Source organism: Mastomys coucha, unplaced genomic scaffold (assembly GCF_008632895.1).
Source record: "Mastomys coucha isolate ucsf_1 unplaced genomic scaffold, UCSF_Mcou_1 pScaffold9, whole genome shotgun sequence".
Lineage (NCBI taxonomy): Eukaryota > Metazoa > Chordata > Mammalia > Rodentia > Muridae > Mastomys > Mastomys coucha.
In genome coordinates, this window is record NW_022196915.1 from 12390550 (window position 1) to 12417114 (window position 26565).

At 51.7% G+C, this 26565-nt stretch overlaps 1 protein-coding gene across 6 annotated transcripts in view; it reads left to right on the forward strand.

Moving 5' to 3' along the window:
• Zmiz1 (zinc finger MIZ-type containing 1) overlaps positions 1-26565 on the forward strand; it is a 209786-nt gene that overhangs the window by 149583 nt on the left and 33638 nt on the right. The window contains exon 1 of one of the 6 annotated variants that reach the window (XM_031360913.1): positions 17432-17712. The exons of 4 other annotated variants lie outside the window; for them this stretch is intronic. The gene's annotated coding sequence lies outside the window, so the exon portion shown is untranslated. Of the gene's footprint in view, positions 1-17431; positions 17713-17797; positions 17968-26565 lie in introns of those variants that run through there. One more of the 6 variants, XM_031360912.1, reaches the window with a different exon arrangement.

Consider the following 26565-nt stretch of genomic DNA (forward strand, 5'->3'; position numbering starts at 1 on the left):
AAAAAAAAATCAGAACACCTTTGGTTAGAGGCAGTGGCTAAGGGGTTTAACTCAAAGCTACTCCTTTGTGAGAATGAATCCTTGATACTGGAGAGACCTGGAGGCTTGTATGACTCCAGGGCTCCCTTCCCAGAGGTGATGGGTGCACAGCAGAGTTCTGACAAGTGTTTGCTGGAAAGGTGGCTGCTGCTGCTGCTGCTGCTGCTGCTGCTGCTGCTGCTGCTGCTGCTGCTGGTGATAATGATGGTGGTGGTGGTGGTGATGATGGTGGTGGTGGTGCCTGCACTAGAGGCCCAGGAGGGACCTGTCTGTAGTGGGTGGGGGTGACTGGCATCAGGCTGTGAGGATCCTCTACAAGACCTTGCAGAGAGGTTTCTCAGAACACTACAGGGGCTAAGAAGCAGCTGCCAGAGGTCCCCAGCATATGGCCTTAGTGTTGGTACCCAGTGCATAGATAAGTCCCAGTTCCTGGTTCACCTGGAAGCCAGCTGCAGGAAGACTAGGAGGGCAGATAGTATTCCTTAGATGGACTTCAGGAGAGCATCAGGTCTTAAAGTTCAGCAGAGGTGCCCTGCCCTTGACCATCAGGCTTAACTGCCAATGATCCTGGGCATAGCAGGTGGTTTTCTAAGAGGGAGGTTTTGTGAAGCAGCTCCCAAAGTATTGGTACCAATGTTTCTCAAGAGCCCATCCTTAAGTGTGGGCTAGAAATCAGGCCAAGGAGTGCACAAGGCCATGTCACCAGGAAACCTGGATTGGTGTATAGAAAGATTCCTCCATTTCAGAGGCTCTGGATCCAAAGCTCATCTCCCACTACACAGTGTGTTGAGATTTAAGGTCTATATAGCTTATGGTAAGTCTGCTCCTCCTTTTTTTAATGTCTTAACCAGGCAGTGACTACCATGTAAGTAGCTGGAATCAAGTCCCTTCAGGGCTATTTTTACCCCAAACTTCCTTAGTGAGAAACCACCAAACGGCGAAGCTTCAGTGAGAATCAGAGTCTGCACCGGAAACAACCGCCTGCACAGAGTTTGAGGCTTGCTTCCTAATGCTGCTTGTTCTTACTCTCCTCTGCACAGCCTCCCTCAGCCATGAACACTTCCCCTCATAGCCCCACACACTCCAGAAAGAACGCCCAGTATCAGCTGCAGAGGGGTTGGTGGAAGGGGGGGGACAGTGTGCTTAGCCCAGCCCAGTAGGGAATGAAGGAAACCAGCGTTAAGTCCTGCCTTGACTTTAAGATCGAGCTTCTTAAAGACAAGAGAACCATGGGTCCCTTTACCACCATGCACCCCACTGCCCACCACAACGCTTGGCAATGAGTGGATGTTCAGTGACTGTTCAGCAAGTATGTGAAGGTGTCGAGCCCTACGGCAGGATTAAAAAGCACTTCTAGATTTCTGTCCACACAGGTTGAGCGCCTACTCACCACCCAGCCAAATGCAGATCCTAGGAGGTCTAAAATGAGTTTCTGGGCTGGTAGTTAACCGGCACCCTTGCTAGGTCACCCCCACTGAGGGATGGCTGGTGAGCTCAGTGGAAAACTACTATTCAATATGGTGGCTTCTAACCACATATGGCTGCTTCTAAGTTTGAACTGATTTAAGAATAAAAGTAATGCTCATTTAGCTCTTTTATGTTTTCCTCCCTGGTGTTGGAATTGTAGGCATGTGTCACCAAGCCCAGTTTGATTTGTGACCAGTACTTATTGCACACAAGATAAGCAGTGTATCAACGAGCTCCATCCCTACTTGGTGTTGGTTTCTTATGCTCAGTACCCACACAGGCTAGTGGCCACCCTGCTGGACAGCTTGGACTATAAAACAGCTGTCTTCTAGTGGCAGAAAGTTCCCAGTAGGCAGTGCTAGGTGGAGACTTAGAAAACTCGAGGTGAGTCCACCTTATGTCAGTGTAAGCCTGTTAGCTTAGGCTTCCCATGTTCTTAACAGTTTGAGTCATGGCAGCTTCTGTGTGGGGCAGGCATAGACTAGCCAGTGTTCCCAATTAATACTGGGGTTAAATTTTGTCGGAGGGCTAGTTGCCAGCACTCCGCTGTGCAACAGAGGTCAGCCAGGGGGCATGGATGGGTAGCAGTCCCAGGAGCGACCTCCCTAAGGACTGTTATGGTGCCGACAAGGCGTCAGGCTCTGTGAAGTCACATATCGATAAGACGGGTATCCTCAGAACAGGCATTTCTGAACTGGCAGGGCTGAAGGGGAGGGAAAGGTACTCCGGGCCTGGAAGGTGTTTACCTTGCTGGATGAGGCTTTGGTCCCTCAGGAGAACCCAACTTCTCCACAAGGAAAGGGGCTCATCCCTGGGCTGGTAGCCTGGTTGCTTGGAGTCACCCCAGAGAGAGCAGGAAAGGACCAGCAGAGAGAGCCCCCAGGGGGAACGGGAGGTCTGGATACCTGGCAAATGGTACAGCATGCCCCATGTCCCATGCCCTGTGCCCCCTTGCTGTCCTCTACCAGGGCCTACTACTATCCCTGATATCACAGCATAACCACTAGGCTATGCTTGCTCTGGTGCTCCCCAGAAGCCCCAGCTGCCTGGGAACCTCTCCAGGGCCTTCAGACAGCAGCCACCTCCCAAGGGAGCACGCTCAGGGAAAAACAAGGCCCCCACCCTCAAAGCACACACAGCTTCCCTGGGAGCTCCTTAGCGGTACCTCTAGGCTGGGAAGGACATACGACGACCATTACCTGGAGACAAGAGAACAAGGGCATAGCAGGGCAGGCCTGAGATGGAGCAAGGCTCTTCCCTTCCCTAGTCTTCTACAAGTCCCTCGCTGAGAGCTGGAAGCTAACACCTTCACTGAGCCCTGCTTCTTTCTTTCCTGATCCCCTGCTCCAGCCAGGCAGCCTTAGTGGCCTGCAGCTTTGTCCCTGTGTAGTCTCTACCTGGCTAGGCCCTGGGCTAGCTGAAGGGCTAGCTTTCTGCATACCTGAAAGGGAATCCTCCAGACCCATCTAGGGGGATGTGAAGGCTGAGAGGGCCTTTGTTTGCGACCTCAGTTTACAGCCCTGTTAACAAGACCTCTAAAGGCTACTGTGCTGCCTTTTCTTCAGAGTCTCACTGGCACAGGACCCCTTCAAGAGGATGCCGGGAGCCAAGCCTTGCCAGTCCACGCTATGAGAACCCCAGGGGATGGGGTTTTGTTAAGGCCTGTTTCTTCCCAGATCCCAACAGGTTTATCTGCCAGTGGCTGTGCAAGCAGTTCAGGGGGTCCAGGTTACCTTCCTCTCACGGTAGCCACCTAGCTGTGTCCCTGACTTCCCCAGCTAGAAGCTCACTCTGGGCTTCTCCAGAGCCATCTCTAGACCCACACAATCCTGTGGATTCTCCTACAGCCCTGCCTCCAGGTGAGGCCTAGCCTAGGGCGGCAGTGGTGGTGCTGCCTGTGGGGCTTGTCTAGGACATCCCTGCCTCTGATGACATTTTACTGCAGTGGGATCCCTCTGGTTGGTTTTTAGCTGGGATGAGCTCCCCACATACTCCGACACTGTTTAGGATAAACACAGTTCCTCCAGCCCAGCCCTCCAGTAACAGGATCTGTACTGCATGCAACACTAGCGTCTGACCTTTGACAAGTCACCTTGGGGTGGGGGTGGGGCTGAAGATTCTGGTAGGGCTGCTCTATCTTGTCTGCTGTACAGCAGAGCTGTGGAAGGGAGGAGGAAATGATGACTTTGGGGCTGAATCAGCCTGAAGTTTCCCAGACATGAGTGAGCCGGATCATAAATGTCATACGGATGAGTGAGACCTGAGGTGTGGACCTGGAGTGGATGGGAGCTCGGTGGACCAGAACCTCCAGTGGAGGCTAAGTGCTCCATTGTTGAAACGATCCCTCACAGGTTTGATTCTCTAGGACAGTGGGGGAGCGGTGGAAGGCTTTGGAGCCACAGAGGTTCCTACAACTACGGTTTCCAGAAGCAAGGGTGGTGTAAGCTGCAGGCGGACACTCTGCTGTGGAAGAGGGAGGTTAGCATCCTGCAGTGGGAATGCCCTTGCTTCTGCTGACAAAGTAAAAAGCCCTCTCTGGTCACAGGGCTCCTGTTTGGCAGTTGTCATGGCAAAGGGTCAAAAGCACTGCTCCACATCCCCCAGAGCTCTGGGAACTCGCTGAAACTTGTCCAGACCGCCCCAGGCAGCTCTCTGAGCTCTCCTGGAGAGGGAGGAGAGGGAGACATAGGGTCCTGATTGGGACCCTGTAGCCCCTTGGGTCCCAAGCAGGTCTGAGAAGTTCTAGTGCTATGGGGACATTTTTCCCAAGGCTGGGGCTATGGGGACAGGTTAAAGAGAACACCCTCAGGGCTTCTCACATCCTATTTGTTGCCCAGGATTTAATGCCTGTCCCCAGGGTCAAAGCCTGAGGCACCTCATGATTTATAGGACCTTGTCTGTCTCCCAAGAGTTTGTCTCTCTGATTAATGGAATCACCATACACAGAGAACATTCTACAACATCTGGTTCCATCTCTACTTATCCTTAGGAGGACTTTGAAAAATGGTGGTGGTGGATGGGAGCATCTTTCAAAGGGGAAAGAAGCAGCCACCGCCAGAGCCTGCCTGCTATTCTTTCTTTCCTCCCTTCTTCCCTTCCTCCTGTTCTTCCCCTTCCCTCCCTCTTCCCTTCCTCTCTCCTCCCTCCTTCCTTTCCTCCTTTAATTACTTATTCCTTCTCTTTCTCTCTCCTCTTCTCCTTTCTCCCTCCTTCCTTCCTTCCCTCCCTCCTTCTCTTCTTCCCTCCCTTTTTCTTCTCTTTGTAGTGCTGGAGGTTGGGCCTTTGGCCTCTGCTCACAAGGCTAATCAGACTGCACTTGGCCTTCCGTTTATTGGTAATTGACACATTAAATAAAGGATCAGGTCCACCAGATATAGAGTAACTCTTCACACCTTCTATACTAGACAAAGATCATACCAGAGTTGGAACCCTCTCTCATCTCTCAGTTCTGCTAGGTCTAGGCCCAGCTCAAATGCCACCACCCAGGAAGCTACCTCTGGTCCCCAGCACACAGAAGCATGCGGCACAGGCTGCTGAAGATAGCAGCAGAATAAATACAAGCCCAACACAAAATTGTGCCTACTTAAAACATTAAAAGATATTTTTGCAATGTGATTCAACTGTACAGTTTTCAAGTGTGAGCTCTGAAATGACAGTGTTATGTCACAATGTCAAAAGGTTAGACATGCCAGCTTGTGATCACATACCCACAGGTGTCACCTTGCTTAAATGTGAGGGCAGACAGGTAGTGTACTGGGTGCCTCATTATTGTGTTACATGAGCAGCCCAGGACACAGTCTGGTGATGACAGGAGTGGTCATCTAGGGAGTAAGTGAGAGGCTTGAAATCCTGCAGAGACAGAGGGATTACCATGAGTTCGATGCTAACCTAGGTTACAGAGACCCTGTCCAAAACAAACAAAAAGTTAGTAGAATCACTCTGTACAGAGCATATATGTGCATTTACCTAGGTTCTTGTCCCTAAGCTCGGGGTGTCAAGATGCCTTGGGGGTATACAGCTGAAGGAGTCCTTTCCCTTCTTGGGGTCCCCACTTTTCAAGGTCTATTACACAGCCCTACCTAGTTATCAGTAGCTACCAGTGCCTATTTGGTTGGGTTTTGTTTTTTAATCTGGGGATTATGTTTGGAGACAGTCTTACTCTGTGGCTCAGGCTGTCTTCAGGTGTGATCAGCCCAGTGTGTGTAGCTGTTTAGATGCATTAGTTAAAATGAGGTAATTTGGGGTTTTCGGTTCCTTAGTCCCACCATTTGACGTTCTTGGTGGATACCATATTGAATGGTGTAGCAACAACAGCCCAGAAAGATAGGAGGTTCTTCTGTCTGTTGGGCAGTGTGGTGTCTAAGTCGCTGAGGGCTCTTGAAGGTGTCTTATGAGGTCTGTAGGGGACAGGATCTGCAGCAGGAACTCAGATTCATAAGATATAACCTGCCCACCTGGCCCCCACTGCTATCACCAACATCACCCTGATGCACATAAGCCTCTTAAAACAGGGTCACCCAGGGTATTCCCAAGCCATGTTGGAACGTAATTATGAAACCCACATCTGTAGTTTCCTGGGTGACTTTGGGTAAGTCACTTAATTCAAGCTTGTTTCCTGATCGATAAAACATCTGTGCTGTCTGCCTGGCAGGCTGCAGTACATCACAGGGGTGTGGAGCATTTAGCTCTGTGTCTGGGATACAGTAGTTGCCCAGTAAATGACAGCTTGACTCAGATCTCTCCTGGAGTTCCAAAAGTAACTGCTCCCAACCCTGAGAGATGGAGGTTCTCTCTTGATCCGCCTTGCCCACAGCCTTCTCTGGGCCTCAGCTTTCTGTTGTGCACTGTGAGCAGAATCTTAGCTGTGCCTTATAGAAATGCTGATCCCTTCCTTGGGAATGGCCACCATAGCTGGAGAGTCTGAAGTAGTGTGTGTGTGGCGGGAGGTGGGGGGGAGTGATGGCGTTCTTGTTGTCTGGCGTTCTTGTTGTCTACCGTCCTGGTGTAAAGCCGAAGGGCTGACACTGGTAGTTGACTAGGGCTGGGAAGCCCCAGCTCAGGTCCCAGCTGTAGAGGAAGTACCCACATGCTGGCAGCCACTTTCATTTCCTTCCTGAGGTGTGAGCTAGGAGGGAGTCTACATGGGGTTCCTAAGGCCCTCTGGCACTTTTCACATGAGCATTCCCTTCTGGGATCTATTTGTGGCCCATTAAAGTCTGGAAGCCCCTGGCTTCCTACGCAGAGCGTCTGTGAGCTGAGCTACACCAAGGTGATTCTTGTTACCCCGTACCCCTAAAGAGGGTGGGTTCTTCAATGGGAATCTGGTCAGTCCTGATGAACCATTAACTCTTGTAGCTCTGTAACAAGTCTCTGTACTTGTATAGAACCTTGGTACTCTCAAGGTGTACCACCCTCTTGTTCCCCACAGGACGAGGGCCCTTACCCAAGTACTATACTCACTGCCTAGCCATACGCCCTCTCTCTGTTTTCCTCCTCTGAAACTGTTGCTTTGCTTAGCACTACCGTGGACTGATTCCCTTGAACCTTCCCTTGAACCTGAGAGAGCTGGGTGCCTTGCTTGCCCTGGGATCCACCAGGCCTATTGCCATGAGCTCAGGACTCAGTGTTTGCAGGAGAAAGGTTTGTGGTTTCTCTACAAGGAGTTGAAGATAGTCCAGTGTTCCCAGACAGTCCCAGGGATGCCCTGGCAGAAGTCAGCACCCAACACATAAAATCCCTGTCCCATCCACTGGGCCACACATAGCCATGACCAGTGGGTCTCTAGTGACTAGGGAGCTCACTGGAAGCAGAAGAGGCTCCCAGACAACTTCAGGACGTGAGAAGGACCAAGGGCCCTTCCACTTTCCTCCCTTGCAGGCACAGCATAGGGTCTGTCTCTTTCCTGGTCCTGCCGCCACTCAAAGGCCAGGTGAGCAGCAAGCAGACTGTTTGGGATGCAAAAGAAACACCACTACCAGGTCCCTCCAGCCCACCCATCTGACCTAGAATCAAGTCTCACCAGGGCCAGGCTGATCAGGGCCTGCTAATCCTCTCAGCTTTTTGTGCTGGGTTCTCTCCAGAAAGGGTTTCAATGACCTAGGTAAATCCCTCTTGTCCGGTGGGCACCCCTGGAATCAATTTCTCTGGGGTTGCTTCCCAGGTCGTGGCTCCCCCCACCTTTAGGAGTGCCCCAGGGACTCTTCCCTAATGGAAACCCAGCCCCTAGAAAGGCCTGCTTAGACTAGCTTCCCTGGTCCTGGGTCCTGTTAACTGAAACTGTGCTGTCTCCGACTCAGACAAACTTAAACTTGTAAACATCAGGAGTGTGCCCTGCCCTCAGCTGTACCTGCCCAGGGTATGTCTCCGACATGCTGCTGGGGACCCTGGATGCAGGCCCTTTCTGTTGTGCTTATTCTGATAACACACCTTGGGCCCTCCACCCTGCCTGTTGCTACTGCTCAGTGTTGCCGGGGTTTGTACAGCAACAATGTATTCCAAGTTGGTAGCTGTAGCTCATCCAAGTTTGTGTTTTCAGCATCTGGGTGGGTGAAATGCAAGCAAGTATGTTTTTTAATGTGTGAATGAACAAAGAACAGGTTCTGGGTGGGACCTCTACCCTCTTGGGAGTTGAAAGTCCCCCAGTAGGACTGGAAGGCACGTGATGTGCAGAGCAGCACTCGTATCTGGAGGTGAAGTGGGTAGGCCTGTTGCAAGAGACTTCGTGCTAGAGGCGAGATGCATAAGATGGTCAAGTATTACATGGATTTCTGTGTGTGTATCGGACCATGTGTGTCCATGTAAACCAGTAAAGGACATTTCCAAGTTGAATCATAGATGAGGCTCTAGGGTGACGTTCTTGTGGGCGTGTGCACACTTTTTGTGACCAGTGTGCCTAGCCCAAAGGATACAGCACGTAGGTGTGTCGGTGGATACCTTGGTGTAGGGCTAGAAGGATGAGCTACCCCTTTCCCTGTGCTAGCAAACCCTGAGCTATGCCCACAGGCAGGCAGGCCTGCCATTCCAGTAGAGTATTTCTAAGGTACTGTCCTGCTCTCAGGACAGGAGCAGGGAAAGGCTGAGGTAGCCTACCTCATCCTTGGGAATCTGATTGCATATGCTCCTCTCAGGCCTGAGGGACAGGAATTCCGTGACTCCTCCTTGGCACCTACAGTTACCTCTCCCATCTCCAGGAATAGGAGGATCCCGTGCATGACATCACAGTTACCTATGCAGAGATACTTTGCACGTTTCCTTAGCAGAGCACCAGGGCATCCAACAGAGAGGGCTTGTCAGTGCCTCTTCCTGCTTAGGACCTGGAAGGGCTGGTCTCTGAGCCCTCAAAGTGCAGTCCCTCCGGTCATGGCCACCTGAGTAGGTCTAGGGTGGAAGGATCTCTGCGGTAATTTGGCATCTCACCTTGATTGCTCTTAACCACAGAGGCACAAAAAGGGACAACACCCATGTGACCTTATCTTAAAACTGACTCAAGCTCCTGATTGTAGGTTGAGGTCAGAGGTGACTGGCTACCTCCAAAGCTCCTGTGAAAAGCTGACGCGGTAGATGTTGCTAGAGCTCTTCAGAGTCCAGAGGGACTTTCCTGTCTATGCCACCCTCTCCCCCCAAGAAAAGGAGGTATTGTCATGGACTAATGAAGCATGTAGAGCCAAGGAATTTGGGCTGTCCGCAAGAGTCAAAGCTCTCTAGCTTTCTCCCTTCTCATACTGAGTCTCCCACACCATCAGGAGATCCTTGCAAGCCCTATCTCCTCTTCCCTGACACTCTCCCAAAGAATTGGAAATCCAGACAACAGAATTTCTACTGGAGTCTGGGACTTGGTTAGGAGCCCATGTATTCGGGGGAGGATGACACCATGACCCCAAAAGATGATGACACTCTATCCAATATGGCCCATGTGGATGCCCTGACCTGTACGCACAGACAGACAGACAGACAGACAGACAGACACACACACACACACACACACACATGCAGCAAAACACACACTACTTTTACATGCAAGTGCACCCCAACCTCCAAAGAAAAAGAAAACAAAAGCAGAAGACACAATGTTTCCCACCTTGAGTTTTGTCTCTCCATTTAGAAAACTTAATTGTAGCTAAAAATCTTGTTAAAACTGATTTTCTGTTTAACCTTATGTAGCACTGGCTTGCTTGACATACTTCAGAAAACCAAATCCCTGGGAGAAGTAGCCTGTTTTCTTGAGATGAATCTTAGAAGTTCGATGGAATCTTAGTTCGATGAAGAATGTTCATTCTACTTCTGGTAGTTTCTGGCATACTTTGCCATGCCCTTCTGTGCTCTGAAACACACACGCGCACACGCACAAGCACACACATGCACGCCAGGCCCCTAATGGTACAGAATAGATGGGGTGGCTGTGGAGGACTAAGCAGGGGCAAATTAAGGATCTGAACCCCAAGAGAGTCTGATGGGCTCTGGGGCAGCCCTCTCTATTCAAGAATGGGCTGAAATAGTTGCTTGCAATAAATTTAATAAAAAGTAATTAAGAGCTGGGCTGTGGCTCACTGGTAGAGTGCTCATTCATACCCAATATGCTCTTGTTTGATCCCCCAACACTATGTATACACAAACTCGAATTATTGCCCACGATTTCAGAGCCCTGGCTACCTTTGTTGTGACAGCACGGGACACAGAAGCCTCGCACTCGGGCTGTGAGGAAAGCCACAGAATGAGGTGGACGGCTTTGAGCCCAGGCTGCCATTGGTAAGGCAGCTAGTGTAAGCACACTTCTTTCCAACTAAGAACTTACTGAGGCTCACAGCTGAGCCAAAGGGAAGCAGCCTGTGACAGTTGCCCAAAGCTCACCTGAGCTAGGGCCATCCCTAGAATCAGGTCTGGGGTAGTCAGAACGATGTCAGTTGGTGCTGTAGGGTCCAGTGGATGAGAAAGCCTCCTCATAGAAGACGTGGCAGAGACCAGGAGTGTTGCCCCAAGGGCTTTGGAACCTAGTGGGTCTTCCTAGTCAAGCTTTTAGTCCAGGGTTCCATGGTCTCATTCACTCTTGCTTGGGAGGAAGGATGTGCATTTATACAACCCATCTGCCTTGCAGCCAAGCTCAGCCTACAACATCCAGGTTTGCCTGAGCTGTACATGACAGCTGGTACCTGCTTGTGCCCTGCAGGGCTATTGGCCTCCAGCCTGGCTGGTTCTATCCTTCTGTGCCCCAAGGTGTCTGCCTCAGCCTTGGAAGGTATTGCTCCTCCCCAATCCAGCGCAGGGCCGTTCCCTGTGGCCTCTGGGAGGTTCAGATTTCTACCCACCAGGTGGGCAGCCCCTCTCCTCCCCCTCAAACAGCAGCTCGGCTCACAACACTGCCCTGTTCCTGCCACCTGGGCCCCCAGGTGCCATCTGCCACCTTGTTTCAGACAGCAGGTGGGCGATCTCAGGGCAAGGGCAAGAAGAAATCTTGTAGACCTAGGATTGAAAGGCCTGAGGCTCCAAGCTTAGGGCAGCCAGTAGCCCACCTGCTCTCTGGCATCTGCGTTTCCTCTGCCTCTCTGTAGGGCTCATAAATGCAGGCATGAGGATGGATGTACCAAAGAGCACCCCGCCCCCCGTGCGTGTGCAGCACATCCCCATCCCCTCATGACTGTGGAATCCCTCTGGACATCTCTGTGGATCTGAGTGCCAAACCTGTTCTCAAACTGTTCAGCAGGGGCACTTTGTGTCTCTCTCAGCTTGTTCCTCTATTGCCTTCCTGCATTCTGCCCACTGGTGCCTGTGCTTCTGAGACAAGGGTGTCTTTGAACCACCTTCCCCCACAATTGGGCTGCACCACTTAATTTCATCTTCCCCGGGCTCAGACATAAACCCTCCCTCCCCCACCCCTGCACTTCTTGGATTTAACAAGCCTGCTGGAAAACAATAGTGATTTCCGCATCGATCATAAACAGAAGTGATTACCATACAATTACGGCCTGAACCATCAGCCTGGATGCAATCACAGAGCCACGCTGTAAATCGGAAGACAATTGCCAGCAGAATTACCCCCAAATTGGTTTAAGTGGCAACAAAGGAGTGTTGGCATTTTGGGGAGGGGTGTGAGAATCCTGGTGGTCCTGGTGGCAGAGGGTCTCTCCTGGGATGCTCTCTAGTGCCTTCTTGAAAATTAAGGTCATATAGCGAGAACTACCTGTCATTTTTTCTACACTCAGTTTTCTCCTCTTCAATTGCTGCTCCTTGCCTGTGTCGGCACAATTTGTTGTAAACTTGTTTATACTAATAATGTGTGAGTACCTAAGTATACCTTGAAACTGGGACAGTGTAAAGAGGTGAGCCTTGTGGGAGGGAGCAATCTGGAGGCCTACTCACCTGTGACCCTCTCTCCCAGCATCCTTTTCAGTTGTAACTTCCAGGTCAACTTCTCTGTCTAGGCTCTTCTGACCTGCCCCTTCACCACACCCTTCCTTCTCTTTCCCCTAGCCCCTTAGTGGACTCTATCAGGCCCCTCCCATGCCCCATCTAGGGCAGCCATCTTGGCTTGCGGGCAGCCTCAGTAGTCCAAGCCTACTCCTTTCCAGTGTGGTTTGTGAGAAGTCTCTGACAGCAGGATGCCTTTAGGTCTAAGTGTGTGTGTGTGTGTGTGTGTGTGTACACTATTAATTTCCAGTTCTGTATGTATGCCTATGTGTGTCTGTCTGTCTGTCTCTGTCTCTGTCTCTGTCTCTCTCTCTCTCTCTCTCACCAGACTAAATTTAAGTTCCTAGCAAGAATAGTATGCCTGTGATTGGTAGACTCAGGTTGTGCCAGGTAGAGCCAAATCTACCCTGGCCATGACTGCTTGGCATGTCTTATCTAATCCTTACAGGAGGGTTCAAGCATACTTGTGACTTGTGCCCCTATGTATGATTCTAAAAGCTGCCAGATGAGGTGGGTTGGCCCAGGCCATACGGTCCTTCTGTGGGGATTGAGGTCATCAGGCAGACATTCTATAGCTTGTCCCTAGTTGCCATTTCTCCAGGCCTGAGGGCAGACAGTGATCTTTGCCTGGTGCCTGACCTGTGAATGACCTCAGACAGTTCTCAATAGTGAATGAACACTTGCTCTTTTACTTCAGTTGTCTCCAGTATTGTGAAGGAATAGTGGCTTTCTCCAGGGGCAGCCTGAGGGTCAGAGTCGGGCCCAGACTTCCCAAGAGCCCTCAGGTCTGCGTTAACCAAAGCTGCTTTGAGCTCTACCTACCTACTGGTGCTTGGGAAGCCAAAGGCAGCATATCCTCCATGAATTCTTGCTAAGCCTTAGGGTGGAGTCCCATCTGTACCTGGTACAACTAAACACTGTGGTGGCTTCTCCGGCTCTGTCATGAACCCCTGGGGCTACAGCAAGCCTGGGGTCGAAGGAGGCAGCCACCACCAGCTTTGCTGAGATATTGGAAGGCTGGCCATGTGCCCTCTCTGCACACAGCACATAGCCTCTAGCCCTGCTGACTTTCTCCTGGAGTGCCAGAGGTCCAATCAGTGGGAAGACAGGGCTCAAAGCCACAGAGATCCAGACTAGGGTCCCACCTCCACCATGGTGTGGCTTGTACCATCTTTACCTCTGAACTACTGCTTGGATTTAAGTAGGGAAGTATCCCACCTTGCTGGATTATAATGACCCAAGAGTAGGAGTGCCTGTTCCAGGCTCTTCAAGTGATGAATAGCCATCTCTGGCCTGAGATCTAGAAGGGCAGGATCCAGGCTTTGTGAGCTTTTGTCCAGGGTCATGTTCTGCACTGGGCACGATGAGGACTGAGCTTGCTCTTCACAGCAGTTCCTGCATCTATGCTAGGCAACAGGAGGCAGGGGCCCCAGGTGGCCATTGACACTTGAATTCAGTAAATTAAGCTTAAGTAAGACTTAAGCTCAGCTTCTCCTTGCAGGGCCACGGGTGAAGTACTCCACAGCTACATGTGGCCCTGCCTCTTGGTTATGGACAACATAGATCTAGAACATTTCTCCAGTTGGGGGAAATTCCATGACAGTGCTGTGCTACGCTGTGGAACCATTTCCCAAGTGTGACACGTGAGGACAGGGTGGTCTCAGATGGAGGCAAGCTGGGACACAGGCAGGTACGCCAGATGCACTCTGCCTTTTGACCAGTGTAGACCCTTCCCCTGCCATGACGCTCCTATGGGCTCACTGAAAGCAAAGCCTGCATTTTCTTCCTGGGTAATGTGAGGCGAGGAGGTGTTGAACCAATGTCGAATGGATGGATGAGTAGACACCACCTGACGCAAGGCTGGGATAAACTTGACTCTCCTCCTGATGGAATTAGCATGGGGCGGGTAGAGTCAGCCGCTGAGGAGTGATGGATGGCCCCACTCTCAAGATAAATGTGGCAGTCAAGGTAATCGGATCGTGTGTGACGGTCTAATTTGTAGGCGAGGGTAGGAAGCGCCCTGCCGCCCATATTAGTTTAATCAAATGCCCGGTATCTAAGTGGCTGGACCCAGATGATGGATGACGTGAGCTTCGTTAAATGCCATTGCCCTGTCGAGTCAAACTTCCCAAAGCCCCACCAGACTCCTGAGCTCTTCAATTTGTTTCTTCTTGCTTGGTTATATCTGTAGGGAGCAGGGAAGTGAGGCCCGGGCTCTTTCTGTCCTGGGTTCTCATGGAGGCTGAAGAGGAGGCCAGAAGTAGCTGACATGGAGTCTACTTGTGACTCTTCTCAGAAGTCTGAGTCATAGGACAGTCTTGGAGAGTCAAGCTCTTTATCCCGGGCTTCTCTCTTCTGTCTCAAGACACTCTCTCCCTTACTTCAGCCAGCTGGCCTTTTCATTTCCTTCCTTCCCTCCCGCCCTCTTTCCTTCTTTCCTCTCTTTTTTTATACTGCTAGCTGTCCTGGAACTCGCCACATAGACCAAGTTGTCTTAGAACTCCCAGAGATGCCCCTGTCTTTGCCTCCCCGGTGCTGAGGCTAAAGGCATGTGCCAGCACACCGAGCTTCCTATTTGCTTTCCTATGGGACATGTTGGTGCTAGTTTTTTTCCATGTTGTAAGATAGCTGTTCAGCTTTCTATTAGTACAGGAACCTTCCCTGAGAGTCTTCTGTAGCCCTCAGATGATGGAGTCTTCCTGTCTCATCATCTGGACAATGTAGAGTGTGTGTGTGTGTGTGTGTGTGTGTGTGTGTGTGTGTGTGTGTGTCTGTGTCTGTGTGTGTCTGTGTGTCTGCCTGCCCACACCCATGCTCACACCATCCCTGTACTCTCTGGTCTGAGGTGTGAGGTAGGCATTAGAGCTGGAGACCCAAGGCTAGGTCTTTGAAAGAGGCAAGGTATATAGAGCATAGCAGAGAGAGTCCTGTGCTCTGGGAATTGATAGTGCATTGGGCTTGAGATCCCCATTCTTGAAAAGGGATCCATGCACCATGTAGAAAGGGCTTCTTTCTGCCTTGCCACACACACACATCAGGCTACCTCCAGTAGTGTGTGCCACCAGTCACTGCAAGTGTGATGGTGGAAGCCACGAAGAAACCTTGGCATCCTAGAAAGCTCTCATTCAGGTGGGGACTGGAGAGTCAGCTAAGAAGATTGTCTAAGAAGCAGGCAACCAGAACTCAGCAGAGCAGTGAGACAAGGCTGGTAGACCCCGAGTCCAGTGACTCGGAGGAATCCCTGGCTGCGGAGGTCAAGCTCATGAAGGAACACCCTGAAATGAGTGTCCAGGTGAGGTTGAAAAGCTTTGCTGTGAATCTATGATAGAAAGTCCCTGCAAGGGAAAGAGCCTCCAGCAGCTGTGGTCCCTGATGAAAGGAACTGGGGGGCAGGGAGCGCGGGGAGGGGGGGACAGGGATGAATGACTCTTGTTTCCACTACTCTAATTGTATGCATGCATGGACTCTTCAGAAAGAGAACTGGGAGGTGGATCAGGTATTGGGAGAACTGTGGGTCCGGAGCCAGCTCACTCTTCCTGCCCATGTGAATGTCTGTTCTCTAAAGAGATGTATCTATGTACTTTGTGCATAAGTCATTTTTCTCCTTCAAAGAGGATAGAACCCCCTGCCATTTGCTCTTGCTGGTTGTCCTTTGGCAAGTCCCTCAGTGTCTCTGGGGGCCAGGAGACTAGACATAGTGATCACCGGTTCCCAGCACTGTCAGGACGGTGAAGAAATAGGGATGTCCTGATTTGTCTAGCATAGGCAGCTGACCTTCTGAGGATACAATGCCTGTATGAGCTGGCTCTCTTAAGGTCAGAGAAAGCAACTGTTCTTACCCTCAGATTCTCCCTCAGCCCAGGATCCCAGTAGAGTCCAAACTGTGAAGTCTGGCTCCCCAAGGATGCCTAGAGTGGCTCCAGCCTGCTGGGAACCACCCGTGACCCTGTGGCCTTGCTGGGTTGCCAATTGTCTGGCCGGGCCAGCCCCTCAGGCCTCAAGCTTGCCCTGCTGGTGCCTGCTCAGCCTGGCCAGCTGGCCGTGCAGCCCCAGCCCCTCCTGCCACAGTGCTTTCGCCTCAAGCTCCGTTAATTTTCATGGCCTCCATCAGAGGCAGAAGGCAAAAGCTGTTTCCTGCAGAGAGAGAGAGAGAGAGAGAGAGAGAGAGAGAGAGAGAGAGAGAGAGCAGGAGCTGGAGGTGCGGAGGGAGGGTTGTGTGGAGTGCTGTGTGGTGATTGAACACTGCAGAAGCCTAAACAAATGACGGTCGCCTCCTCCAGAGGCTCTGAAGAGAAACCAGGAGCTGGGACTGACTGCACAGCAGATGGCCAGGCTGCTGTCTGCCTTGTGCCTGCCCTCCCTCCCCCATCAAGTCCTGCCTTACCTGCCCACCCCACCCCCCCAGCTCCTGAGATCCCACAGCTGACTCAGCCCTACGGCCACAAGAGGCAGAGTCCTCAGCTCCACTCAGCCAGTCCAGCAGCTGTTGATGGTGGCACTGAGAGCCGCTGGGGACAGACCCAGGTTCCCAAATTCAGAAACTTCAGTCAGACTATTCAGGCAGAGTCACTGGAATAGGGTCTGGCCTGAATCAAGTTCTCCACCTGTAACTCCTCCATCATGCCTCTAGAATACCCTGTGTAGACGGAAAGGTCACCTGCAGGTGAGGCAAGTGTATATCCCACCTGAGCCTTGCTCCCAAATCTGACGTAAAACCAGGGCTCCACCCACTCCTGTCTCCAGCCTAGGAGTATTCTTCTGAGAGAGTGTGCAAGGTTGAAGAAACTCTGAAGCCCAAGGTGTAGAGGTAACCCAGAGGAAGGTCAGCAGCAACCCCAGAGACCACTTGCCCAGCTCACAGAGCTGGTCCTGGGAGCTCCTGAACACTAGTCAGTGAATAGGAGAAAGAAGAGCGAGCCTCTCCAATCTGTTCCGGAAGCCCTTGAGAGAGCATTTCATGCTGCCAGGCCCAACAGTGCTTCTCAAAGTGAGACCAGGCAGTGTCATCACCACCACCATAACCTGATGGAAATGCAGATTCGTCATCTCTGTTCTGCTGCATCAGAGACCCCACAGGGACTGGAGTCTAGTGCTTGTAACCGGCCTTCCAGATGATTCTAAGGCCTGGACAAGAATGTCTGGCCAGGAAATCCAGATGGTTCAGTCTTGCTCTGGGACTTCCTGTCCGAGACATACTGACTGTTACATCCTGGCCAGGGGTAGCCAGGAAGCCCTATCCTAAACAGGATTACTTTCACTGCAACGAGATGACTGGATATTTAAAGAAGTCCATAGAGAATCACATTAAGTTAAAAAGTAAAACAATAACAACAACAACAACAAAATATCTCTTTACCTTCGCCACCCTCAGGTGTGCCATACAGAGTCTCTGGGAATTGCTTCAGGTGGTATCTGTCTAAAACCAAGAGTGTCTATGACTGAATAGGTAGTTGGCATTCTAGAATATGTTCTGGAATGTTTCTCTAGGACGTAAAAGGGACGGACCCCTGTGGTTTGGCAAATGATCCAGTGGCGTAAGGAGGTCAATCTGCTGTCTTCCTGCAGCAGACTGTTAACCTACCAGCTCTGATGGGCACCTGGCGAGGAGGTGGTCCCAGCCGGACACAGATGCTTCCCCAGCCACTACACCCAGCAGGCTTTTTCGGAAGAGGCACGGAATAGCCAGTCAGGGAAGGCACAGAAATGAAGCTGTGCTCTCATTTGTCGAGTAGGAAGACAGCCACAAACTTCTGCATGGAGAACCTACTTGAAGACTGGGCAGGAAGGAGCCACTAACCACCCCAGGTTGCTATGTTCGCTCTAACCACCCCTGCTTGCCATGTTTGGAGCTCCTGGACTGAGAGGTCACCTAAAGAAGAGCGTCGGTGTATCCCAGAGTGACTGCAGCTAACTCCGTAGCCCAGAGTTGGAAGAGGGAGGACCTGTCTGCATTTTTGCACCAGGATCCTGAAAGTCTGAAAGGGAAACTGATTAAGCATCTGGTGAATCGAGGGAATGGTGGGTGAGATGAGGCGGCAGAGGCCTAAAGACAGAGGACAGGTAGGACGAAGTCTGGCCAGCAGGTGCTTCCTGAGTGTGCCCTAACCCCGTAGTGAAGGGTGTGGGTCACTCTGTGAGTGCTGCCTCCCCAGCCTCGCCTACACCTGTCACCATGCCCCACACCCCTTGAGTTTTGAGAATTGCCTGTATTGTTCCCTTGTTGATACAAGTTTGCTGTGGGGCAATCGTCTCCCCAAGGCTTAGTCACCCCAGAGAGCCTCTATGTTGGTGTCATGAGCTATGCCATTTGAGGGGTCCGGGAGTGGTTACTAGGTAGCTGCTGGCTTCGCTAGGGCTGGTCAGTGTATAGCTGGGCTACTCCGCACATGAATGTATGCTCTTCTGTCGTCTGGCTACCGGTGTGTTGAGTATTGGGGATTCTGTGCTATCTAAGGAAGACGTGGAGCTCACTCCAGCTTCTTAACCTGGAGAAAACCAGACCGTGAGTCTCGCTGACATGTCTCAGAGACTTCCCAGGGACAAAAAAAAAATTCCATAGGACTTCTTTAGGCCCCCCCCCCAATTCCCTGAGGTCAAACAGAGGGTAGTGGTGTTTCAGCCTGTAGGAGAGAGCATGTTCAGGAAGGATAAATGGATCTTGAGGCTGTTCCTACTGCAGCTCCAGGCACAATAAAGTGTGGGGGGGGGGGGGGGGGGCTCTCTTCTCACCTTAGGGACCCAGGCCAATGCGAGAGCATCCTGGTCTCCCAGGCCATCTGACTGCATCTTTTATTACCTCACTGCCACCTCTGGGCTATCCTTGGCTTTTTCAGGTGCTCCTTAGGGCAGGAGGCAGGTAGGGAGTCCTCTCATAGGCCCTTAGGAACACCAGTGTGTCCTTGAGCACCAAGAAGCTCTGTCCTGGGTGGAATCCATGTCTTCCCAGGATGTGGAGAGAAGGCTGTTATGGGCTTAGGCCCAAGGCTCTAAAAGGAAGACTATAGATACTTTCCTCCTCCTCCTCCCTCTGCCCCCCCCCCCACATACTTTATTTCTGTGGCTGTTTGTGGTGGTAGTAGGGATTAAACCCAGAGCCTCATGCATGTAGGCAAAAGTTCTACCACTGAGCTACCATCCCCAGCACTTGAATTACTGTTACTGTTTTGGTTTTTGCGATAAGGTTTCTATGTGGACCAGGCTGGCCTCAAACTCAGAGAAACTGGCCTGCCTCTGCCACTGCTTCCACCAGTGCCTCCTGAGTGCTGGGACTAATGGCCTGTTGTCATTTGTGTTTTATTTTTTATGTTTATATGTTTGTGTGTGGAGATCAAAGGACAGCTTGTGGGATCCGTTTCTCTCTTCCCACCATTTTGGGTCCTGGGATTTGAACTCAAGGTTTTATTTTAGGCTTGGCACCAAAGCACCATCACCCACTGAGCCTTCTCACTGGTCCCCTTGCTTTGTTAATAATGCTCTTTTATTTCCCACTGTAATGGTCTGCAATCCCTAGCCAGTGCATGGCCATCCCTAAAGCTTAAGAAGATAAAGGTCATGACCTGCCACACACTCAAGCAGTGGCCTGAGTCAGGCTCCTGACTTCTCCTGGATAGGAGCTGGAGCTGTCCACCCACAGGAGGACCTGTGGGAGGACCAGTGAGCCACTACATCAAGAGGGATGTCTCCAGAAGTGGCTCCCTGCCAAATGTTCTGAGCCAACAGCAGCAGCTTGCTGGCTCACATCCCAAGCCCATCCTTGGGTCCACAGTACTGTGAGAGGACACAGTTGTAGAGATGAGACCATCTTAAGGGCAGGACATTCTCTTCCTGATGAACATACACTCTTGACTTTTCACTGGAGTCTTAGCATCTGAGCCTGAACTATACAGGCTAGCCTGATGGTAATGGGAAATGGGCAGGGAACTTTTCATACTGGCTTCTTCTGAGGCCCCCAGAGGCTCCACTCTTCTGGAATCTTTTTGAGTCTCCTCTTGTTCGGCCCGGACAGCCTCCACAGGGCAAGGAACAGCCAAACCGGTTTGGGAATCAGCCTTGCAGGCTCCAAGGTTCCACAGAGTTCAGTTCCCAGGGCGTGTTCACACGCCTTGAGACTCCAGCTTCTGTCACCCATAGAGCCCTTGGGAAGAGGGAGTGTTCTGGAGGCAGGGGTGGGGGTGGGAGGAGTAGCCTGAAGCTACTCCAGGCTGGGTTACTCCACGGGATCCTTTAAGCCTACACCTTCCCAGCCTAAGGAGCAGTTGGAGAACTCGTGTGTGTGTGTGTGTGTCCCAGGTAGGCTGCACACCAGACCTAGCCAGTCCTGGCCGGTGGGGCCTAAGCTTCTATAAGGATGAGGGGTAAATGGAAGGGTTCCAGCCAGTGTGTCTTGCCTCTCTCCCCACACAGTGCCGAGGATGGCAGAGCAGGGAACAGAAGGTAAGAATGATCTGGGAAAACCAGAAGCTCAGGCCAACCCCTTACTGAGAAAGGCCAGGCAAGAGTGTGGCAATTCCTCAGTAGAGCTTCCTCCACAGAAAACCAGGGGCTGTTGTCGGCACCACCAAAGTCCAACTCCCTGTGACCACTGGGAAGTTCTGACCCCTGTTGCTAAGGGGTCAGAACTGTTACAGAGTACTTCCCACCCACCCACAGGCCCTCCTGGACTTAGAAAGGGACAAAAGCTGCTCGTGGCCACACAGGTATCGAGCTCAACTCAGATGAAAAACTGGGATGGTACTCAATATCTCCTAGTGACAGGTCTGATGTCCCAGATCAGGGACATAAAAGGGAAGTCCTGTGTATCCGTGGCAGAGCCAATGTCCTGATCTTTTGAATCCACCAAAACTCCCTGTCCCCTTCCTCTAATACCCTATAGTCCTTGGGCAGCCCTTGAGGCCTGGGAGTCAAGCTGAGGGTGAGAAGTAGCTGAGCAGGGGACGGGAGAGGAAGCACGTGTCCCTGGGCAGATCTTCCCCATCCACGACAGCAGGGTGAGTAGGGTCAGAATGGCCACCCTTCCTGTAGACAAATGTGCCTGTGGAGCCTAAGGCTGCTTTACTGGGTCAGTGACTCAGAGCTACCTGCCCCAGCCCAAGACTAGAATCTCCTCTCATGGTCACGTGCTTCCTTTGTGGGTTCCTCCCGGGGCAGAGAGTGGGGCCATTTCTCCATCGCTGGTGCACCCTGCAGAGGCCAGCAGGAAACTGCCTGTCAGTTCCAGGCGAGGAAGCAAAGTGACAATTCCATAGACATTTCTGTTCTTCAGGATACAAGTCTAACTGCCTGACTCTTACTGGGAGCGTCGCCACGAGGGCAGGATCCCTGGCTCCTGTTGCCCTCCCACCCTCTTCAGGGCACAGTTGGGTAAATGCCAAGAACCCTTCAGAGCTGGTCTGTGTGGAGAGGGTGGCTGTAGAGTTTGTCCCAGGCCCTGTGCTCAGTGCCCCTACAGAGGGTGAGCCTCGACAGACTGTCTGTCTCCTGGTACTTTGGGCACAAGAGATGAGGCAGGAATAGGTAGATATCAAGGTAAAATGTGGGTTGGAGGTCAGCCAAGTAGAGAAACACTAGATGTAGCTACTGTTGGGTGCCAGAGATGGTGCTGCCCACCCCAGGGAGCAGCAGGCATAAAGCTGCCAAGTGGTCAACTTTGAGCATTTATGTACGTTTGTGGGATCCTCCTAGAGTTTGGAAAAGACAGACCCACAAGGGACCAGGTTCATTTTCTATTTGTCAGATGTCTCAGCCTTGGAAGGCCTACAGAGGAAGGCAGGGAAAACCAGTCAATTTAACCTGCAGGATACTCCACCTGTGGGTATCTGAATTTGTTTAATGTTGACCTCAGGAGGGAGGAGACCTGGTGCTTCTCATGTGAGCTTCCAAAGTTAAGTCTGGTCTATATTGCCTTGGGGATCCTCAGACCCAGGTCTGTAAACGAGAGGGTTTTTTGCTGTCTCGCCATTTTACACACAGAATGGAGGGATGAGCCCAGGCCTGTGTATTCCTGATGAGTTCTAGAGTATCCAGCCCAAACTAGAGATTCCCTGCCTCCTGGTTTTGGGACCAGGACTTTGTGCTGGGGGGATGAAAGAGGAGAAGGTGAGAGTGTGACCTGGCCCCACCTAGAGGGATCAGAGGTTGCCTTTTCTCTTGTGCGCATAGTGGATGTACAGACATCGTAAGCACTGGTGCCAGCACATGAGCAGATGACATGAAGGTGGCAGTTGTCCTTAAGTCACCTACACTGTTGTTTCTGTAAGCGGCTTATATTTATAAAGTCTCATTAGCTTGTGGCTGTGCATGGCATGAGATGTGTCAGTGGACTCCGTGATAGGTTTTTATCTGGTGGCAGTGCCATGGAGATTGGCTTGCATTCCGGGGCCTTGCACCAGCTCTACATCCAGCTCAGATGGGGTGCTTGATGACTGACCGGCTCCCATACTCTCATGAACTGAGCTATTTCTGTCTGGGCCTCCCTGCAGCCTGTTAGTCATGTGTTGGCTTCGCAGTTCTTACTAAATGCTACACCGAGTGCTGAGACTATGAAGGGGGCCCCTCCAGTCTCATGTCTAACCCCTGGATAGCCTGACTCATGGCCCCATTTGCTTCCATCCAGCTTTTCCTGACTATCCAAAGCAGGGTGGGTTGGTGACAGGCAATTGGGAGGCAGGCACATGATGACATGGCGGGCCTGTTCTAACTCATTGCTGAGCTTGGAGTAGGCAAGGTGTAAGGAGAACAGGGCTGCTGAAACGATCAATACACCATGGTGGTCCATAGTCTAGAGATAGCTAGGGTATGCTCCTGGGACTGGAGTGGCCATGTTGGTGGCTTTCTGACTCACCAGGAAGTGCCTAGCTCATCCTGCAGCTGTGTCACTGTCCCCTGTGCACCTGAAATGTGTGACTGAGCTATTTATTGGAGGAATGGCCCTTCCCCGAATTCTTTTCCCCCCTAGGATGTGTGAAGGAGGAGTCCCTTGTGTCTTGCAGGCCTCTTCCTGGCCACTTCAGAGTCCAGCCCAGGTGCCCTGGGGGACTCAGAAGCCACCTCTCCTATCCCCACTTCCCCACGCACACACACACCCTTCTTCCCAGCTGCCCCAGCGGTGGAAACGCTTTGTGCTCCTCAGAGTCTCCTTGTCTTACTCTGCATTCCCTGGTGGCAGCAGGGTGGATAAAGCTGTTCAGCTCTCAATGTCTCTGCTCTCCAATCACCTCCAGACTGCTTCTAAGGCTCCTCCCTGCATCTGGTCCTTCCCAGTTCCTGGATCTTAAAGCACTGAGTGGCCTGGGCCAGTAAGGCTGCCCAGAGGTCTGGCTGCCTCTGGTTTCTTGCTCCATTTCAAGCTCGAGCCCAACCCAGCCTAGTGAGGAGCAGCCTCTCCTATGCCCCTGTGTGCTCGCTGTCTTAGATCCTGAGACCCAGCCTCTGTCCCCCGATACCCCAACTGGATCCTATCACCACTGGCCCCCAAAAGCTGGTCTCTGAAGCTCCAAAATCATGCCGGGTGTCCAGGCGGTTCCCCAAATCAGAGCCTTGCTGCTTCTGCCTCCTCTGTGATTGCTGCTGGGAGGTGCAGATACAAAAGCAGGTATGGGGCCTGTCCCTGCCCCAGGGAAGACACACCCGGGGTTGGTCATGTGCTCAGTGCCTAGGGCTCTGCATTCCAGCCTGCCTGGCCTCTACTGTCATTGGTTCCCTCCTTGCCCTCAGGGGCATTGTGATGGGCCTGCTTGCTTGTGAGAGTGGTTGCTAGAAAGATCTTGAAGAGGTAGATGTGGAGAACCTGGCTCTTCTGTATCCCCTCAGACCCACTTCCTGGAACCTAGTCACCAACCTCCGTGTCTTTCCTGTGTGCTTTCATTTTCAGTAGTCAAAGGCAGGCCCTGCTTACTGTTCCTCCCAGTACTGCTGGTATAGAGGAGGAACCTTAGCTATGTCCTCAGAGACAGGGGTGCAAGACTTTCTTTCTTCTGGGGCAACAGCTAAAGGGGCACAGCTGCACCTGGGTAGGAAACAGCCCTTCGCTTCCTGTCTCACAGTAGGACACTGGCTGTCCTTCCTCTGCCCCTTGGAAGCTCTCAGGGAAGAAGGGCCGAATGCAGAGCCTGTACTGAATGAGCAGATGGCTTCATCATCTGCCCTGAGGCCTCCGTCTATACCCACATGTCTCCCATGAGTGTCTGGAGCTCATACCCACTCAGGACATTGGCTCTGCACTCTGCTCAGGGATCAGAAGTGGACAGACACACCAGGGCCTCAGAGCCTTCCTTACTGTCGCTCTGTCAACTATGGGGGCTGATGCTAATCATAGGATGAGCATACCATGGGTCTGTAGTCCTCCTGTTACTTCAGAGTGGTGACTCAGACCACCCTCACAGCTGCCCTGTGACCTTGTTTAGGTGTCACACAGTGGTGGTCTGGTTTCTCAGCATGTGTCTCCCACTGGTCACATGATGAGTGCCAAGTTGCTGGGGCCACAATGCTACATAAGACCCCCTCTACCTACAAGCTACTGTTTTAAGCACTTTAGAAGTGTCTGTGCCATTGAAACATCCTAATGATCCTGAAGAGCAGGTATTAGGGTTGTACTCATCAGCAGATAAAGGTTTAGAGAGAGCGCATGAGTGTTTAGCTAACGGCTGCATAGAAGTGAGGTGGAACTGTTTTGATCTGTGATTGTTCTATGTCTCTTGCCCTGAATACAGCTGGGCCCTAGTGCCAGAGGAGTGTGCACAGATCTGCCTCCTAGCTTGCTGGCTTATACAGGGGATCTTACCTAGTGCAGGAAGCTCCTCACTCAGTAGGTGTTCAGCAGCAGTTTGTCAAATTAATATAGATGGGTAGCCAGACGCTTTGGCCCCTAGGTGATAATGGATAGGAATGGAGCCTAGTAACAAAATGCTAGTTCATATTTGTGGAGAGCCGCCACACATGATGGCATGTGCCTTTAATCCCAGCAGTAAATAGAGAGAGGCAGGCAGAACTTGAGTTCATGGCCAGCCTGATCTACATAGTGAGTACTGGGTCATCCAAGCTACATAGTGGCACCCTGTCTCCAGATGGCCAATGGATCTTTAATTATTAGTATTTACTTGTGTATATATACATGTGTGTGTGTGTATGTGCGTGTGCGTGTCTGTGTGTGTGTGACACACACTACACATGAGAAGGTCAAAAGACAATATGCAGGAGTCTGTTCTCCTTCCAACATGTGTATCTCAGGGATGGAACTCAAGTCGTCAACCCTTGAGCCATCTTGCCAGCCCTCATTTGATCATTTTGAAATGTGCTGGGTTATGTGTGTTTGCATACCATGTTGAGAAGTTTGGAAATAATTTGAAATCTGAGCTGAGACCCCCGAGTAGGCAGGCAGTCGTGTGAGTCCCACTGTTGCGTGGTATCATTAGCTAGGACACTTGGTAGAATGTTCTGATGAGCTAGTGAGGAAACTGGCTCCCTCCAGGCTGAGAGGCCAGACTCACAGGGCTACCCATCTCAGTGCTTGGGCATTGTGCAAGGCCTGCTCCAGATGGGCATAAGGAAGGGCCCTCTAAGGACTGTTCTCCAGGCACTGTATACAAAAGACAGTTTGCAGTTTGATGTGTTCTGCCCTTGGGACAGTCAAACCCTGCCATGTGTTCGTCAGGGGAAGAGGAAGCACTGCCTTTGTGATCATGCCTCTGAGTGCCAGGTCTTAGAACACGGGCCTCTGTATACACTACTACTAGCTGTAGTCAACTTGGGAGTGAGACTCTTAGGATAAGACAAGGGCCAACAGTATTGGCTGTCTAGACAGTTGATAGAGCACTTCTGACCTATCTACCACAGAAAGGGGTTCAAGCTAGAACTGTCTCTGTTGCCCATCCTGGGACAGCTTTCCCACTGGTCCACAATGTAGAGACAAGCAGACAAGACTGACCTTCAGGAAGCAGGTAGGCCTTCCCAGATTAGAGTGTGCTTGGTCCCACCTGGCTGGACCACTCAAGCCCCATGGGCTTCTGCCTGACCTGTCTGTAAACAGACCCATACTCCCTTTTTGGCTGCAAATTTCCATGTGGTGTCTGTCTTCACATTGCTCCTGCCCATTGTGAGGGGGCTGATGCCAAGCTTTGTGCTCTCCAGGTTCTTAGCCAAGGTAGGGAGAGAGGGAGTCTCTGCGTCGCCCCTCTTTCCCTCCTGGTCACAGGATTGTGGCCTTTCAGGCATGTGAAGATATAGCTAACACATCCTACCAGTTGCCTCCGCCATTTCCATTGCCAGTCCTATACCTTCATTATCTTTCCAGAAGCCAATCCACTTGGAACAGTGAACAATCTTGCCCTTTACCTGAAGGGCAGCCTCTGGTAACCAAGAAAGCCCTAAATCCCCCAGTAGCCTGGCAGGTACCCAGAGGAGCAGGGCCAAGATAGTGAGGCCTGTCACAAGCAGCCGGTCTGCATCCATCCTTTGTGCTGGCAGCAAGCCTCCTAGGGCTGCAACCCTGTGGGCCTCGTGCTTGGCGTGCAAATGAGCTTCTAGATGCAAGAAGCCTAACCAAGACCCAGAGAAAGAATGGAGCAATCTGAAAACACGCTTGTTCCTGACCCAGCCTTTCTGGATAGGTAGCTTTCCCTCCTGGCATGCCTGGTATATGCTGGGCACCCACCAGGAGCCTCA